At 36.0% G+C, this 19,262-nt stretch overlaps 1 long non-coding RNA gene across 1 annotated transcript; it reads right to left on the bottom strand.

The window, feature by feature from the left end:
• Positions 1-12,021: 12,021 nt before the first annotated feature.
• LOC138128691 (uncharacterized) lies at positions 12,022-15,985 on the bottom strand. The gene is made up of 5 exons (XR_011158855.1): positions 15,361-15,985; positions 13,594-15,315; positions 13,314-13,544; positions 12,316-13,265; positions 12,022-12,263 (listed from the first exon to the last, which is right to left on the bottom strand). It is a non-coding gene; the product is annotated as an uncharacterized lncRNA (long non-coding RNA).
• Positions 15,986-19,262: the final 3,277 nt, after the last annotated feature.

The raw sequence follows: 19,262 nt of genomic DNA, 5'->3' as shown, positions 1-19,262 counted from the left end.
ACTTGCACTGTTGTCGAAATGTTCATAATGAGAGTCGTAGTCGTGTTAGCCATTTCTTTGAGCAACTAGGCTGCAGCTGGTTATTTGCACATCGTTTACTCATTTTTTAAACTCAAACAAAACCGCACTATCAATCGATAAAAGTCGATATAAAAATCTAACATAACCACAATTTTTTTACAGGATAGTAACCTGCCAAGTGTTGTGAATAATCTGTAATGCATATTCTTTAAATTTTTGGGTAGGTGGAGCCACACATTTGTTTTTTCATGGCCTACTAAATCTGAACTGCGCTGCGCTTATTACGGCCGTAACAAAGCTCGGATTTTCAATGGAGCAATTGATTCCGCTAACCTCAAAAAATTCACCCTTAACCAACTCCATCTGTTAGCGAAATAGAAAAGAAAAATGTAATTTGAATTGAAATTATCCAATCACAATCACGTAACGTGTTTATTTTGTTAGGTTAACACTTTCTATTTTGTCATTTTGACGCGAAATAAATTTTCACGAATACGTTTCATGAACGTAAGAATACCTAATAATTACAATAATCAAATTATGAAACAAAATATTTATATATAAAATGGAATTGCAAAATCTGAAAATGGATAGAGCACAGTAGAAAAATTAAAAGTAAAACTATCTATCTGCAGGAAGACAATACCTTTCTCGTAAGTTTATAATTTTAGAACCTTCCTACTTGTGAGTTTATTCTGAATGGATTTCGTTTTTATGTAATCTGTTTTTTTTTATAAACAAATGTTTAAAATTGGTTTCATTACTAATTGGATAATAACTTTACAATTTTTATCTTTGTGTTTATCACAGGTAAATATGGAATTCTGTATTAAATGTGGATGCAAAGTAGTAACCAGTGGTTGACAAGGATTTTTTGGAATTAAATATGATAAAACTTGTGTGGCAATATTAGCCAAGTCTTTTAAAAGCCCCACAAATTTACAGACCCCACGGTCTTGAAGCCAAACTAATCGTAACAAGGGTCCTGGAGTTGCTGTAGATAATAAAGAAGAAACATGTATTACAGTGAAATGTTTCATTTAGTGTTTTTTTTTATAATTTTATCAATTTTGGATTTGGTTTGGAGGTTGCTGGGAATTTGAAAATAGCTGTTGTTATTTTCTCCACATGCAACGCACTATTTTCCCATGTTAGTACTTCAACCTTGATGAAATTCAAGGAAATTTAAATTATTGTGGCAATTTAGTTGATTTGTAGTTTAATATCTTTAAAGAGATGGCGCTAGTTAAGGGTAGATTTTTTGAGGTTAGCCGAATCAATGATTCAGCTAGTTTGTTACGGCCGTAATAAGCGCAGCGCAGTTCAGATTTAGTAGGCCATGGTTTTTTAATATCTATGGTTTTTTACATACAAGTATTTTGCACCCAAGTGGGTAGATAGACAAATTCAAAAAATTACCATACGCGTGGCACCCAATTGGGTACCCGTGGCACAGGCGGGAAATCTCCATTTTAGGTTCGGTATTCAACGTGTTAACATATGTATTAATGGCTAATGAAATAGTATATAACGGTATTAGGCTGATATGGGTTATACAGTGCGTCCAGAAATTGTGGTAGCAACTTTTACACAAAGTGTCACAAGATGGCACTTTCGAAAAGCCAAATTTGTTCAGTCTTGCAACATTCAATTTTTGAATTTTTTCAAGGAGGTTTTCCGAACAATTTTTACCCCACTAAAATTTGTCGAGATGTCGCTCGAAGGGTTCAGTTATGCATTGAGCATAATGGTGGTCAATTTGAACATTTGCAATGAAATTTAAATTTGAATGTTTTACGTTTGACAATTCTTGACATTTATTTATCTCAATTTAGATAGCGGCGTTGCCATGCATAAAAAAGGTCTCTGTAAAAAAGTGTTATCTTGCGGGACCAATCGAAAAACTTGCTACCACATTTCTGGGCGCTCTGTATAACTGACGAGGTTAAGATATTGTAAAATCGAGGCGGAGCCGAGATTTTATAATCAACCAAGTCTGTTATATCCATATCGTCCGTATGTTGTTTTATAGTTTTCTTTATACCAATAATACTTAACATTTAACCATGATTTATTTGTAAGACTGACATTTCTCTTTACTTCAAAAATTAGATTTAGTTGTCATTTGTGCCGTAACCGTAGCAACGGCAGCAAAAATAACGGGCTCGGTCTGATAATTTTCAATAACGGCCTAGACTGTTATAGGTGTCATATCAATCAAGCATTGAGTACTGATAAATCCTAATAACAGTATGGTATAAAGAAAACTACTTAACTGTTTTTCAAGGTATTATAAGAATTAAAATTAAGCGTTAAATATGTATGAACAAGGAAATTAATTATCTTTTAGTTTCTGCAACGTTTATTATCAAATAATGAATATTACGTTTCATTTAGTAGTTTAAGCATGTTAAAAATCAGCAAAATTTTTTACCATTTTCATGTTTTTGTATATAATTGTAAACTTTCAATCATTCAACCATTTCGAATGTTCTTAAAAATATCAATTTGACTAACTGATCGGTCAATTACCGAAGATTCAATCTCTGTTGACAACAACAGTGCGTATAGAAGAATTGCTCAAAAATGTATAAAAAGGGAGCACAATATCAAGGCTGGATTTATTTATTATTACGGATATTTATACCAATGAATAAAAATTCCTTTGAAAGCACTATTCAATTATTATTTAGTTTTCTATACGCCCACTTTTTACTGAAGTATTACTCAGAAGTGTTTTAGTTACAAAGAAACGACGTTTTCTCGACGGCCACCAATTCAAACACTGACTTCGCTGTTTATGTTTCACCCCTCTGATTGAGAGATTATTGGACCGCCCTATTATTATTTATTTAAGAATCAAAGTAATAATGTTCATAATTTTTTATAATAAACCTATTTTTTAAACATGACAAACGTGACATTAGCCTTGATAATTTTATTGTTAACAAGAATAACTGTTCTACTTTAAAATTAAAAGACCTTAAAGTTGTCACTGTCAGCGCCTATTTAAGAACTCGTCCAATCGCAAGGTCTTACTTTAGTGTGTTTTAATTTTATCGTAGTGGGTCATGGATTTTAGCTCACTGTAGTTACAACAGCAAAGTCTTGATAAAATTTTGATACGTACTTTAATAACGTTGTATCTACATAGTGTATGTAAAATGTGTGTTAATTTTAACATGCAGGAGAGCTAGTTAAATTAAATATTTTTTCTATTTGAATTTTTTACGAAAAAGCGTTACAAACTGATTCAAAATTTGGAATAAATTGGCTATCAAAATGTAGACCCGCCTATGAGTAATTGTCTTTTCTGATAGAAATAAAATATGAACAAATCGTCAAATTGTGACACTTTTTACACTGTTAGTTTTCATAAGCTCCTTTCTACGTACTGACAAGGCTTCTTTTTATAATAATAAAGAGCGATCAAATTAATTTGTAATCGAGTAATCCATGAATCTGAAATCGTATGTCGTTACTTGAACTCCACGCTCCAATAATCACAGCGCGGAACACAGGTTAGATTTCGACATATCAGTCGGAAAAGACATACGGATTCAAATCCATGGATGACTCGATTACAAATTAATTTGATCGCTCGATACATAATAATGAAGAAACTCGCTCTTAAAATTAAATTAAAATTAAAAATTAAAGCAGCCTTATTTTCGAGTGCTGTATTTGGTTTTGTTCGATACCTACGTCCTTAGAAAGTGAAACAGCGTTTCAAGCCCAATTTAGGTTTCAAAATAATGTTAATTTGTTTAATTTTAATTCTGTTTGTTTCATTTTAACTCTGTTTGTTCCATTTTAATTCTGTTTGTTTCATTTTAATTCTGTTTAATTATTTTTATTATTGTATAGAGTCAGTAATTCAGTGTTCTTTTTCAGAGTTCTAATTCAACAACAAATTATGTACATTCGGTCTGGTCCTAACAAAAGTCTAAATTTAAACATTTAAAATAATGGTGAAAAAATGGAAACTGTAATTTCAAAAGTTCTAGAGATATCGAAAAGGTGTCGCGATCGGCGTAAAGTAGAACCAAGCTGATTGGTCGCTTTGGTCAAGTAGGGGTTGCGCAAGTGGGGTACGCCAGAAATGATAAAACCGAATGCGGAACGGGAAACAGGGCTTTTTTGATTCACTCGGGATTTGATCTCCAAAGTAGTCCGAGCATTTGAGCATTTGATGACCACGTGGCTCTTTAGAATCGAATTAATTTCTTTATCGCGAAGTATGTGATCTTCTTGCATTTACCGATTGCGGAAACGTGCTCTCGTCAAGGCGAACTAGTACAGCTTCCCCATTGTAGCTTGAGCTGTGAGAGTCGGATGCGCAGTGGTCTAACACTAATTTTGTCGCATTTCTTTGCTGCTTCCAGGACCTCTTTTTCGGATCTCTTTATTCAACTTTGCGCATCCCTTACAGCTCAAGCTACAATGGGCAAGCTGTATACAATCATTATAAAACATTTCCATTCATTATTTATGCCTTGGAGTCTCGAGTTCGGGAAGCTACCGCCAGTGTCCGTCGCACTCAGTTAGCTGTGGTCCGGCGTAAGAGCACAAAATTAGCCTCCTCACCCCCAAGGGGGCCAGCGACCAAACTAGGCCAGCTGATACGTGAAGAGAGGTACCCTTTGGGCCTGTTTGAACCTTTATCCGTTTTATTTTCGACCACCGGAGTAGACCAGGGTGATCTAGGGGATTCCAGAGCATCTCGTCGGGTTCAATTTAATTGGGGAAATAATTTAAATCTAAATCGGATCACATAGCTCGCATCTCAAACTCGTATAATGCTGTTCGCGCCAGAAACTTCTCTATTTGCCCAACTTAGTCATTTATTCATGAGTTAGATCTCAATTCGTGGACCGCGAGTCAAATCTCATTGGGTCAAATTTCCACCATCTTCTGTTATTAAATTCATTTATTTATTTCTATCATTTGTTGGGACCAAGGGCCACCATACTCGATTATTTGTTAAATAAAATTTAAGTGAAGTGTGCTCAATCGTTAAATTCCATTTTTGAAAAACCTTCCGAAGGTACGGCCTCTCGTTAGAACCTAATTAAACAAAATGAAAAATAAAACAACGTACTGTCGCGAGCAAAAAAAAAATGGTCGTCAAAATCATGTTTTGACGCAATGGAAAATGCTCCATTGTAAAACTATCGTAAAATCATAACTTATCATCATGTTGTATGACATTAATAATTTAATTTTTTGACATTTTGTTGACGTGGGCATAATCAGGCATGGAAAAATTTTGAAATGACATTGACGACCAGAATTTTTTGCTCGCGACAGTAGGATCCATAAATATTTCCATTCTCATAATTTTTGTTTCGTATTTTTCCGCAAAAATTTCACCCGAGGGAATGCGGCAACCAACAATACACTAAATGAGGGAGGAAAGTTTCATGGAGGAAAAGTCGAGGAAGTCGAAATGTTTCATTATTATTTTCAATATACAAATTCTTTTCATGAAATCGAATCTTTTTACCTCAAACTTTACATGTGCACATACGAGTACACTAAGCAATGTTTATACTTAATTGTCATTTGCTTTTGTTTATTAAGAATAACCAAGGCTAACTACTCGTATGTACTCATCAATACCCCCTCGTATGCCAGCAGTAATTTGGAGTTTCTATTTCAAAAATTTATCCCAAAAAATTAATTTTCTTCTTAATGTGCTCATTGATTATATTTTTTATGAGCCTAATTTTTGATAATTTGTTAAGTTCTTTATTTCTATTTTAGTCTACATGTTCTTAATATTATTTTATTTGTCACCTCGATTTAAAAACTATACTAAATTTATGTAAAAAATGCTAACATATACTATTGTATTTTTTTCTAACACACACATGTGTCGTAGAATATATTATACCTGTTTGCATGACCTTATAAATATTATACAAAATATACGTTTTCCACGCAGTGTGTACTTAGTCCTTTACCTTAATCCTTAGTACTTAGATGCTTCATGTACTTGCATGTTGCAAGCATTCCATTACAATAAAAAATGGAAAGCAAGGAACATCTAAAACTATATCATGAAAAATTGAAAACTCATCCCAAGGAGAAGGCGTCGTTTTTGTCGAATTTTTTCTTTTGGTATATTTTCGTTTACATCTTTTCGATTTTATGAAGTTATAGTTTCAGTTGGGAAATATCTTTATTTGCAAAAGGACGGCAAAAGGGATTTGCAGAAGGTAATCTATATAAACCGCTCAAAGAGTACGCATCGAAGCAACTTGGAGACAAATTAGAACACCTTTGGTTAGAAGAGGAAATATTTTTGAAAAAACCATGTTTGAAGCGAGCTCTTACGAAACTTTTTGGTCTAGAATTTCTAGTTTACGGAATAATATATTTTCCTGTTCAAATTATTACTACGTAAGCCTGACTCCCATTTAGTCTACTTAATTCAAACTAGACTTTCAGCTTATTACTTCCTACTTGTATCAAGAAATTAATGGATTATTATACGCCTCATCAACAAAATATTACACAAAAACAAGCCTGGATTTATGCTTCTGGCCTCATCTTGTTATCACTAGTCCGTGTTGTATTCTATCGCTGGTTTCTTATGCAACTTTCTGTTTTTGGAATGAAAGTTCGAATCGCCTGTTCATCACTTATATACAGAAAGTCACTACAATTACAGAAAAACGATTTAGAAAAAATTACGACAGGACAAATAGTTAATCTGTTGTCCAATGATGTTAACAAATTTGACCGCGCTTTTATGTTTTTACATTTTCTATGGATAGGGCCAATTGAATTAATGGCTGTAACTTGGTACATGGTCGTAACTTTTGGATACACTGCAATAATAGGTATTACAATGATAATCTTGTCAGTCTTTTTACAAAGTGAGTAAAATAGGTACTTCTCTTATTTGTCACAAATTCGAAATTTATATTTTAGTATGCGTGGTAAAAAAAATTCCAATTTTGAGAAGGAAAATGGCCCTAGAAACGGACCAACGAATTCGTCTGATGAATGATATCATTCATGGAATTCAAACAATCAAGATGTACACTTGGGAAAATTCTTTCATCAAATTGGTCGAAACAGCAAGAAGGTAAAGACCGATTCCAACTTGCATTCAATATATCGTATTTTTTAGTTTGGAAATTAAACAAATACGATCTGCCATGCAATGTCGCTTAATTAACAACACTTTCAAAATGTATGTAACAAAGTGTTGTATTTTTCTGGTGGTACTAGTCACTACTTTATGTGGGACTCCATTAACACCTCAGTACCTTTTTGCCTTAATCACTCTCTATGAAGGTATAAAAGCGACAGTGACTGTATCTTTCCCATCAGCTCTTATTTTGTTTCCCGAATCTTTAATTTCAATTCAACGAATACAAGACTTTTTACTGCACAATCAAATTATGTCCGAACCCTTAGATAAGACGACAAATAACTTTGCAAGAACTGCAGACAAATGCATTATGAAATCCTACCACGTCTCTGAAAAAAAGTTTACCGGAGTTACCATTACTGATCTGAGTTTCAAGTGGGACAAGTCTCTGACAAAATACATTTTCAACAGTGAAAATTTTAATGTATGTGCTGGAGAAATTGTGGGTGTGGTTGGAAGTGCTGGCAGTGGAAAATCAACTCTGCTTCAAATTATTCTAAGAGAAGTCGACTGTATTAAAGGAAGTATTGAAGTTGGTGGAAGTATTTCTTATGCCTCCCAAGACCCTTGGATTTTTTCGGCAAGCGTTAGACAAAATATTTTATTTGGGGAAGAGCTAGATTTGGAGAAGTACAACAAAATCGTTAAAGTTTGTGGCCTAGAACACGATGTGGACGTTTTGCCTTATGGTGATCAAACTCTAGTTGGCGAAAGAGGCATAATGTTGAGTGGCGGACAAAAAGCTCGTATCAATCTGGCGAGGGCTGTTTACAGAGACGCCGACATTTATCTCCTAGATGATCCACTGTCTGCTGTTGACGTGCAAGTAGCTCGTCAAATATTTGACGAATGCATTTTGAAATATTTGAAAAATAAGTGTGTTGTACTGGTGACACACCAAATTCAGTATCTTGCAAACGTCAATAAAATTTACATTCTAGAATCTGGAAAAATTATTCACAGTGAAGAATGTGAATTAACTGCGGATTTAAAGAATCGCATCGCCGGTGATGTCGTACAGAAATCTACGGAAACATCAAGGGCGAGGTTTTTGAAAGAGAAAAAACTACCACTTGATTTGAAAGAACACCGTAGTTCTGGAAATACTGACAAAAAGATTTACAAAGCATATTGTTCAGCTGCAGGTCACTGCTCCTTCACCTGTGTGGTGCTTTTTCTGTTTGCTGTAGTTCAATTATTCGCAAGTTTTATTGACTATTTTGTAGCAGTTTGGATTGATCCAGACCAAAAAACGACAAGTTTGAACTCTAAATTCTTAAATATTTTGGATACAAAGAACCGTCTGTACATCTATGCAGGACTGTTGGCAGTTTTTGTTTTGATAAGTCACGCAGCTTCATTATTATTTGTGACTTACTGCACGAAAGCTTCAATAAAATTGCATAACACTATGCTATTCAGAATTGTCCATGCTACTATGACATTCTTCAACCACCATTCTTCTGGTCGAATCCTTAACAGATTTTCCAAAGACATGGGATGTACAGATGAAGCTCTCCCTGTCATGTTGATGAACGTAATTGCAGCCGCATTTGCAATTATTAATATAAATGTAATTGTTATCATTACAAATTATTGGATGATTATACCGGCATCGTTGCTTTTGGGGGTCAGCTATTTTCTTGTAACTATTTTTCACCCTTTAAATAGGAACCTCAGGAGAACAGAAGGAACTAGTAAGTGTTTTACGTTTGTTTTGACTTTATAAAATATTTTTCATTTCAGCGAAAAGTTTTGTTTTTGCACATGTTTCGGCTTCTATTCAAGGCTTACCCACAATAAGAGCCTTTGACGCTCAAAAAGTTTTAATTCAAGAATTTGACAACCATCAAGATGTTCATAGTTCCGCATTTTATATGTTCACAGCAGTATTAACAACTTTTACTTTTTGGGTGGATGTAATTACTGTCTTGTACAATGGTTTAACAATATTTAGTTTCTTTTTACTCGAGTCTGGGGAAATTTATGTGGGAAATATTGGTTTAGCCATAACTCAATCAAGTGCATTATTGCACACAATGCAGTTTGCCATGACAACTTGGATACAGCTCAATTCTCAAATGACTGCAGTAGAACGAATTGTTGAGTATTCAGAACTTCCTTTGGAACAAATTGATGGAATGGAGATTCCTACTGACAAATGGCCAACACTTGGAAATATATCATTTGAATCAGTTTCTCTACAATACCCTTCTGATGATGCTCCGGTTCTTAAGAATGTCTCATTTAATATTAAATCTCAAGAAAAAATTGGAGTAATCGGTAGAACAGGTGCTGGAAAAACCTCTTTGATTTCAGTCCTCTTCCGCCTGTTTCACTTTGAGGGTTCTGTTACCGTTGATAATGTGGACATCAAGTCAGTACCACTGACTGTGCTCAGATCCAAGATTACGATTATTCCTCAAGATCCTGTTTTATTTTTGGGTAGCTTACGTAAAAATTTAGATCCCTTTGATAAACACACTGACAGGGAGCTCTGGCAAGCTTTGGAAGAATGTAAACTAAAGGAAGTTATTTCGAGCCAACCTTTAGGTCTGGAAAGCACAGTATCTGAAAGAGGATCGAATTTTAGTGTGGGTCAAAGGCAATTACTGTGTCTGGTACGAGCAATGCTTATGAATAACAAAATAGTTATATTGGATGAGGCAACAGCAAATGTTGATTTAGAAACCGATGAATTAATCCAATCAACACTTAAGAAAAAATTTAAGGACTGTACTGTTTTGACCATTGCACATCGATTAAATACTGTCATTGATTCGGACAAAATCTTAGTTATGGATGATGGGTTGGCAGTTGAATTTGGTCATCCTTACCAGCTTTTGCAAAACCCTAATGGATTTTTTTATCGCTACGTTAAGAATAATGGTGGAAAATTAATGGAAAAATTAATAGAAAATTCGACAGCAATTTGATTTACATATTTTAACAGCTCGTAAAATAATTCTGACATTTAATTTTACATTTTATTTGAAAATAAAATAAAGTAAAATGATAAAATTTGTATTAAAACTTCATAAACCTTTAATCACAATTATTGAACAAGAGAAAAAAAATACTTATTTACTATAAACATTGATTGTGCAAAAAGAAACAACAGTATCTGACTAATTTAATATAATAATTGGATGTGGTCATTGATAATAAAATTTTCTAAGGTGAGAGAAAAATTAAAAACGGAAAAGTACCAATGCGTTCTGAACTACCCATGTGAGAAACCCTCGAATCGGTCCTGAGCTACGAAGAAACCACCTGTATCATCTGCCACTTACGTATTTTTTACTCCATTGTATGGAGAGCAAATAAAAATGAGCTTTCGGAAACACCTGTCACGCTCTGAGCACGTGATTTTAGGGGGATGGTTTCCCATTGGTTAAAGGGCGTCTGTTAAGAACTGTGATGCAGCTCAATGCACTATTTTAAAAATATGTAGTAAGATTTAAATTTCCCGCACAAAACGCAAATTTGGCGAGGCAGTGTAAATCAGACTTTTCATGACGGCGCTACGAACTGTCACGTGAACACCTTGTGACTACTCCACTGGTTCTCCGCGCCAACTATAGTGTTTTAATAAGTTCTACAATGGAATAACATCTAAGTTCGCATTTCAATACCAAAACCTTCATTGTGACCTTCGTTGAACTTTATACCGGAGCCTTTCATCACGTCAAGCTGAGAGAATGCAAGCTCGATATGTTCTTGACATAGACTGGATCTTCGAGTGAACCTGGCCCGAGAAGGTCACCCAGAAACTTCTAAATTAGCAGTTGTACTCTTAGATTAAAAGCATGAATGATTCTTTCCTGACTGTACCAGCAACGTTAAAATTCAAAAATCCAAATCCCCTAACTCCTAACCAATTCCATGCCAGAGCTCTACAGTGTGGAAACTACTTATGGAATAACTTCAGTATTTTCAAAACGACCCCCACTTTTATTTTCTTTTTCTGATAGACCTTCCTACTACCTAAACGATGAATGAAAAAAATTGGTACCTTACATAACAATTTTTTTGAAAAAATGACATTAATGGTATATTAAAGAACGAGTTTTATAAGGGTTGATTTAGCGCACGAGTCCCAAGTGTATAAAACGAGCCGTAGGGAAGTTTTCTATGAGACGAGTGCGCCAATGCCCTTATAAAACGAGTTTTTTATGTTATTTTTTAGAATTTGCAGCCTTGTTTTAATTTTTAAATAAAAAAATTAAATTTTCAAATTCTAGGGAATTTTGTATTAATTGGTAATTCAAGGTAAAGGATGCAACTACATTTGCAACAGATGTTAAAAAGTAGAGTTTGAACATTAATATTGGAAGTTTTTTGGTGTAAATGACAATAATCGACTGAAATATTGATAAAAATTTTCTTAGAGATCTACTAAACTACGAGTGCTTTAATAGATAGCCATAAACGACCTATTAGAGACGCAAACTTTAAAAAAAGTTATAAAACACCTATTTACAGGAACACTAATAAAACAAACCCTAGACCGGTTTCGCTATAGCACCAACTTGCTGCTGTCACATGTGCCGATCTGATGCCAAAATTTGACCAGCTATAAAATAAGAGAATGCCTTTCACTGACAGTTAACAGCGTTCAAATGAAATCCTGTTTGGTTTGGTTTAGAAGTAACTCCCTCTCATCTAAAACCTGAAGCCTAGAATTACTCGACCACATTTTTTCAATATTGGGACTTGTTAAGAACACAGTTAAGGTGCTGCGAGTTAATAAAATGAATTTTATTCACTTTTTATTATTAACTACAATAAACGTAATTGAATGAAAAGGTGAGAAATGTTTCAACCGAATTTTAAATACTTAACAAAAATTTTCAAACAAATATTGTTCAAACCAAAAATTTATAACATACGAGATCAATTCAAAATAATTTCTGGTGCATTCTTTCAGTTTTTATTGCAAAGTATAGCTGAAAACAATGATATCTGATTCTTTGAGAATATTAAATAAACAAATCTGGTTATTGAAATCACTGAAATCTAAACTTAAATTCTTTCAGTATTTTATTTACATCATACTGACATCATCATCTTCTGACTGAAACAAAAAAAATTAAACAAAACCACTATTAAAGAAATAAACCACTCACATTTTCGACTGTCTCTGTCAAGTCAGTCACTACTTGCACACCGCCCTTTTTAACATATCTATAAAAGAATCCTTCACGATTTTGTAAGAGTTGATGTGGTTGGCCAAATTCGACAACCATTCCCTTATCCATTACTAAGATTTTGTCAGAATCGATGACTGTATTCAGTCGATGTGCAATTGTTAAAACAGTACAATGCTTAAACTTTTTCCTAATTGAGGACTGAATCATTTCGTCTGTTTTTAAATCTACATTTGCTGTTGCCTCGTCTAAAACAATTATCTTGCTCTCTCTCAGCGTTGCTCGCACTAAACACAGTAACTGTCTTTGTCCTACACTAAAATTCGAACCGCTTTCAGAAACCATACTGTCCAAGCCTGAAGGTAAGTTGGAAACAACGTCTTTCAGCTCAAACTCATCTAAAGCAGTCCAAAGCTGGTGGTCAGGGTATTGGCCAAAGGGATCTAAATTTTTACGTAGACTGCCCAAAAATAAAAGAGGGTCTTGAGGGATAACCGTAATTTTCGATCTAAGCTCTGTCAGAGGTATTGATTTGGTGTCGACGTTGTCTATTACAACAGATCCCTCAAAATGAAACAGGCGGAAGAGAACCGCAATCAAAGAAGACTTTCCAGCGCCGGTTCTACCAATTATTCCAATTTTTTCTCTAGACTTAATGTTAAATGAGACATTCATTAGGACAGGTGCATCATTTGAAGAATATCGGAGAGAAACTGAGTGAAATGATATGTCTCCGGATATTGGCCATGATTGAGGAGGGGTGTCAACACCATCATTTGATTCCCAGGATAATTCGGAATACTCAACCACTCGTTCAACTGCAGTCATTTGCGCATTGAGTTCAATCAATGTTTTCAGGGCAAATTGCATAACTAGTAATAACGCATTTGACAGAGATATTGCTAGACCAACATACCCCACGTGTGTTTCTACAAATAGTCAAGAAATATTTTTTTCATAAAATTGTAAGAACCTACCAGATTTAATAAAAAAGAAACCGAAAATTACTGAACCATTGTATAAAACACACATAACATCTATCCAAAATCCAAACGTTGAGAACGTTGATATGTACAAGTGGAAAGCAGAAGTGTGAAGATCTTGATGATTGTCAAATTCTTGTATCAAGATTTTCTCAGCGTTGAGAGCTCTTATTGTGGATAGACCTTGAATAGAAGCTGATATGTGTGTAAAAACTGAACTTCTGGCTAAAATTAAATTAGTTACTACAGTGAAAATCACATTACAGTGACTTACTAATCCCTTCTGTTCTTTTAAGATTACTACTTGTCGATTGAAATATAATGAAATAGAATACACAAATCATAAAAAGTAAAACGGTCGGTATAATCATCCAATAATTTGTTACTACAACAATCACAAGTGTCGCCAAGATGGTGAGCAATGCCATGATGCCATTCATCAAACTCATAGGAAGTACTTCATCTATACTTCCCATATCTTTTGAAAATCGGTTAAGAATTCGACTGGAGTGATGATGAAAGAAGGTCAGAGTTGTATTTAGAATCGTAATTAGCATGTTATTATGTAGGTTTTTTGAAGCTTTACTGCTGTACGTAGAAAAGACTAGTGAAGATATGTTACTTGTTAATATCAAACACATTAAAAGCCCCGCGTAGATGTATAGACAGCTACTTGTGGTGAAAACGTCTGAAAGCTCTGGCGTCAAATATGCTGTTTCTTGTTCTAAATTAACCCAAAATGTCAAAAAACCATCCAGTAAACTTCCCCACAACCGAGCTAAAGTAAATAGGAGGATCACTAGACATGTGAATAACCAGTGACCAGCGGCTGAACAATAAGCTCCATAGATTTTTTTATCAGTGGTTCCTGAACTTTGATGTTCTTTCGTCTCGGGCCGTAAATCGGAATCTTTAAAAACTGCACCGTCTACAGTCTCAGCAAACGTTTGGCCATTGTTTTCTATGAAATACTTATCTAAACACACCAAGTTTTCATATTTTCCAATATCAGCAATCATCCCTGATTCCAGAAGATAAATTCTGTCTACACTTGGTAGGTATTGTGTCTGGTGCGTAACAAGCACCACACACTTATTTTGTAAGTGATCTAAAATACATTTGTCAAATATTTGTCGCGCAACGTGGGCATCAACAGCTGATAAAGGATCGTCCAAGAGGTAAATATCAGCATCTCTATAAACAGCCCTCGCGAGATTAATTCGAGCTTTTTGTCCACCACTCAACATCACACCTCGTTCACCGACAAGAGTTTGATCTCCATAAGGAAATAGAAAAAAATCGTGCTCTAAAGCACAAGCTTTAATAACTTCTTGATATTTTTCCAAGTCGAAATCTTGCCCAAATAAAATGTTTTGTCTAATGCTGGCGGAAAATATCCATGGGTCTTGACATGCATACGAAATTGTTCCCTCGACTTCTCTAGTTCCCTTCACAGGGTCGAGTTCTTTTAAAATCACTTGAAGTAAAGTTGATTTGCCACTCCCAGCCTTACCAATTACACCCACTAATTCTCCCAGCGAAACATTAAAATTTGTGTTCTTTAATACATAATTGGTTAAAAGATTGGTTCCATTTTATTCCAAGATTCCTTATGTAAACTCCAGGATTTTTCTTTTGAAAAGATTGATGATGTTTGGCAATGCAATTGCACTTATCTACCTTATCTGGTTTACCAATTGCCTTAATTGGATCGTTCAGATAATCATGGGTCCTTAACAAGAACTCCTTAATTCTTTGAATTGAAACTAGAGCTTCCTGAAATTGTATGGCAGCCAATGGTAAACCAATGATTATTGAAGTTTTAATATTTTCGTAAAAATTAGTTAAAGCGTAAACATGCTGCGACGTCAAAGGCGTTCCAGTTAATACTGTGGCCAGTACTGATAAAAACACACAACTTTTTGGCATATACGTTTTTAAAACGTTATTGACCAAACGAAACCGATTAGCAACCACTACCCGTTCACTTTCTAATCTAAAAATGAGAGTTTACTGCTTGTAAATTAAATTGGATATTTACCTTCTAGTTTGTTTCACTAAATTTACAAATGATTCTTCCCAAGTGTACATCTTGACTGTTTGAATACCTGATATTACGTCATTCATCAAACGAATCCGGTCATCTGTTTTCACAGCCACTTGCATTCTGATATCAGGAATTTTCTTTGACAAATAGACTAAAATGTAGTTACTTATTTTTTGTTTATCTAATTATGCACTAACCTTGAAAAAAAAGTGTAAGTATTAAAACTACAGCTCCCGCTATGGCAGTGTGCCCAAGTGTGACGTCCATGTAATAAATTGCAACAATTAACTCAACAGGAACCATCCATAGAGCATGCACATTTATTAATGCGGTATCAAATCTGCTGACGTCATTCGACAGCAAATTAACCAGTCGACCCACTGAAATTTTCTCTAGAGTGCTTTTTTTCAATTTTAAACATCGTCTATATATGAGTGCTGAACAGGCAATTCGAACTTTTATTCCCAAAATGTGAAGTTGAAACAAATACCAATGTGCGAACAAGACACGAATCAGTGAAAGTAAGACAAGGACGGAAGCAAAAATGTATGCTTGTTGTCGAGTTACTTCCGTTTGATTCGGAGTATAGTAATCTAGTAATCTTTTAATGTAAAGAGGAATTAACAATCTACAATTCTGAAAGTAAGTCGTTGAAATACAGAGGAAAGTAATCTTACGTAGTGGCCAATTGAATTGGAAAATTGGTAAGTCCATAAAGGAAAAATTCTAAACCAAAGAGTTTTGTAAGAGCTTTTGCTAAAGATGGATTTTTGCTGAAATTTTCTTCTTCTGACCAAAGACTCTCTAATTTACCACCCAAACGGCTGGATTCGCGATTTTCGAGCGTTTTATAAAGATCATCTTCGCTGAGCTCTTTTCTCCATCCTTTTACGATTAATGGTAGTTCCCAACTGAAATAGTCGTTGTATTATTAAAATTAAAATAACAAGTCTTACCAAAAAAATAAATCCGACAGGAACCATGCTTTATTTTTTGGATGAAGTTTCAGTTTTTTTCTCGAGAATTTTGTTTGATCTGAATTTTGCATTTTGAAATTGAAACAAAACCTATAATGCTTCGATTTAATTTACAAACTTATACTAAATATTTTTAGCCGAGTGGTTTTTTGTTTACTACCTTTAGATCATTTAAATGTGTAATGAAAGTAGGCTGTTGAGGATCTACTATACTGGTGGATCGGAAGGTGGCTGGAAGTCTTAATTTTTTGTTGATGGGACACAGATTTTTTTGATGTCTTTATTTTAATCACTACTATATTTACACTATTTACACACTCTATTTACTGTATGATGATGGTCTTTTCGCTATTGATAATGATGATTCACTATGATTACTGCCTTGTATAATGATTTTCTCCTTTTCTATCGGGTTGTGTGTCGATAATAATGTCGATAATAATAATGGTAACTGTGTTACCGACGCCGTCTTTGAGCCCGCGCCAATTGAAATTAGCGGGAATTTCAAACATTCTCCCCGCCTTCTCCAACAGGTTTGGGGAATTATTTGCAGCTATGAGACATCTAGTTCTTTTTGATGATGATGATTTTCCAGAGAATTGTCTGAGTTTTCCTCGTGTGTTGAAATTGGTAACAAGGCGAGCTTTGTTACTGGTCTTGTTAGCGTGGCGGTAGCTGTCTTGATCGTCACTACCCGAGTTAACCCGTCCACACCTGGGTGAACTTGAGTTACTCTGGCAAGAGGCCACTTGGACGGTGGGTACCGCTCGTCTGTGAGGAGAACTAATGAGCCTTGCTTGATGTCGTTGTGAGAGTGTTTCCATTTTGAGGTTAACTGGTGAGCTTGCAGACATTCTGTGGACCATCTGTCCCAAAATGTTTGGAGTCTTGCTTGGATTCTCTGAAGATGAGAAAGACGTGAGTCTGGCAAATGAGTGAGAGTTGGCTCTGGAATCGTGGTGAGAGCAGCACCACGAATGAAATGCCCTGGAGTGAGTGCTGAGATGTCTTCTGGGTCATCTGAGAGTGCACTGAGAGGTCGTGAGTTGAGAATCGCTTCTACTTGGGCCAACAATGTTGAGAAGTCTTCATAGGTCAGCACAGTATCTGCGATTGTACGTCGAAGGTGATGTTTCACCGACTTGACGGCGGCTTCCCATTTGCCTCCCATGTGGGGCGCACCTGGAGGATTGAATATCCACCTTGTCCCATCATTGGTGAGAAGACGTTGAAGTTCCTTGAATTGATGCGTTGACTGATCGAAAAGTTTTTTGAGCAGTGCATCAGCACCTTTAAAGTTCGTTCCGCAGTCGCTGCGTAGGGTTTTGCAAATTCCACGTCGACTGATAAACCGTCTGTATGCTTTGATAAATGCTTCTGATGAGTAGTCTGTTGCAACCTCCAAATGAATCGCTGATGTTGAGAAACACACAAATACGGCTATCCAACCCTTGTAAAAGCGAGTGCCTCTACCTTGATTGAATTTTAACGACACAGGTCCTGCGTAATCAACTCCTGTGTTTTCAAATACTAGTGAAGGTGTGACACGTGATGCAGGGAGTTGACCCATTAACTGTTGAGCTCGAACACCACGAATACGAGCACAGGTGAGACATTTCTGGATGAATGACTTTACAGGAGCCCTGCCTCCTACGATCCAACAACTTTTTCTGATCAGGGAGAGGGTGAGTTGAGTACCTCCGTGCATTGTTCTGGAGTGAGCATGGGAGATGATGAGTTGAGCTAGTTGACTTTCTTTGGGCAAAATAGCTGGGTGCTTACTGTCTGCATCTAGCTGTGAGTTCTGGAGTCGACCACCGACACGCAGGATGCCTGCATGATCAATGATTGCAGTGAGTCTTGACAATGCGTGAGATTCCTTGAGACGTTTTCCAGCTTGAAGAATCTTGAATTCCGATGAGTAATACGCCTGTTGAGTTGTCTTTATCCAAAAAAGCTTGGCATTTTCTAGATCCGCTGGGTTGATAGGTGAGACGGACAGTTTTGAGTTGGGAATCCTTTTGAAGCATGAGCAGGCACGTTGCACTAACGCTGTTAGTCTGAGAAGTTTCGTGAGTGTTTTGTTGAAAGTCTTGATTTCTTTCAGTTCAATGAGATCCCAAATTGCTGGTGATTCTGGAATAACTGCTGCATATGAGAGACCTGGTCTCTGTTCTAGGTCGTCGTGGAGATTTTCTGGGGGTATCTTTGATGGCCAGAACTCTGGCGGTTGAGATAGCCACGCAGGTCCTGTCCACCATAATGGATGATGAATGAGTTGAGATGCACTGAGGCCCCGTGATGCACAGTCAGCCGGGTTCTGCTTCCCTGAAATGAACTTCCAGTGAGCTTCAGGCAATGTTTCTTGAATTAATGAGACTCTGTTGCCGACGAATTCTTTCCAACGCATTGGATTGCTCTTGATCCATGCAAGAGTTGCTGATGAATCTGTCCATGTGAATACGGGCACTTTTTGTAGCTCTAGAGTGACCTGGACTCGTTTCACGAGTTTTGCGAGTAACGCTGCAGCTGATAATTCCAGCCGAGGAATTGTGAGACGTTTGAGAGGAGCTACCTTCGTCTTCGAGCATACTAATGTCACGATGGATGAGGAGTCTTGATTTGTTACTCTGATGTATACTACTGCAGCCATTGCCAGTTGAGATGCGTCTGAGAAGCCATGAATTTGTGCTGATGAGATTTCTGAATGCAATTTCAACCAGCGGGGTATTTGGAGTTGAGAGAGTCGTTGTAGATCTTGGCGAAGTTCTTGCCATTTGTTGATGATCTCTGGTGTGAGTGTGTCGTCCCAATTCACCTTCTCGAGCCATAACTGTTGCATGAGGATCTTTGCTTGGATAACAACAGGTGAGATGAGACCGAGAGGATCGAACAGTTGAGCAATTTCCGAGAGCATGG

This window comes from Tenebrio molitor, chromosome 4, assembly GCF_963966145.1.
Source record: "Tenebrio molitor chromosome 4, icTenMoli1.1, whole genome shotgun sequence".
Lineage (NCBI taxonomy): Eukaryota > Metazoa > Arthropoda > Insecta > Coleoptera > Tenebrionidae > Tenebrio > Tenebrio molitor.
This window is presented reverse-complemented; position numbering and strand designations above follow the sequence as displayed.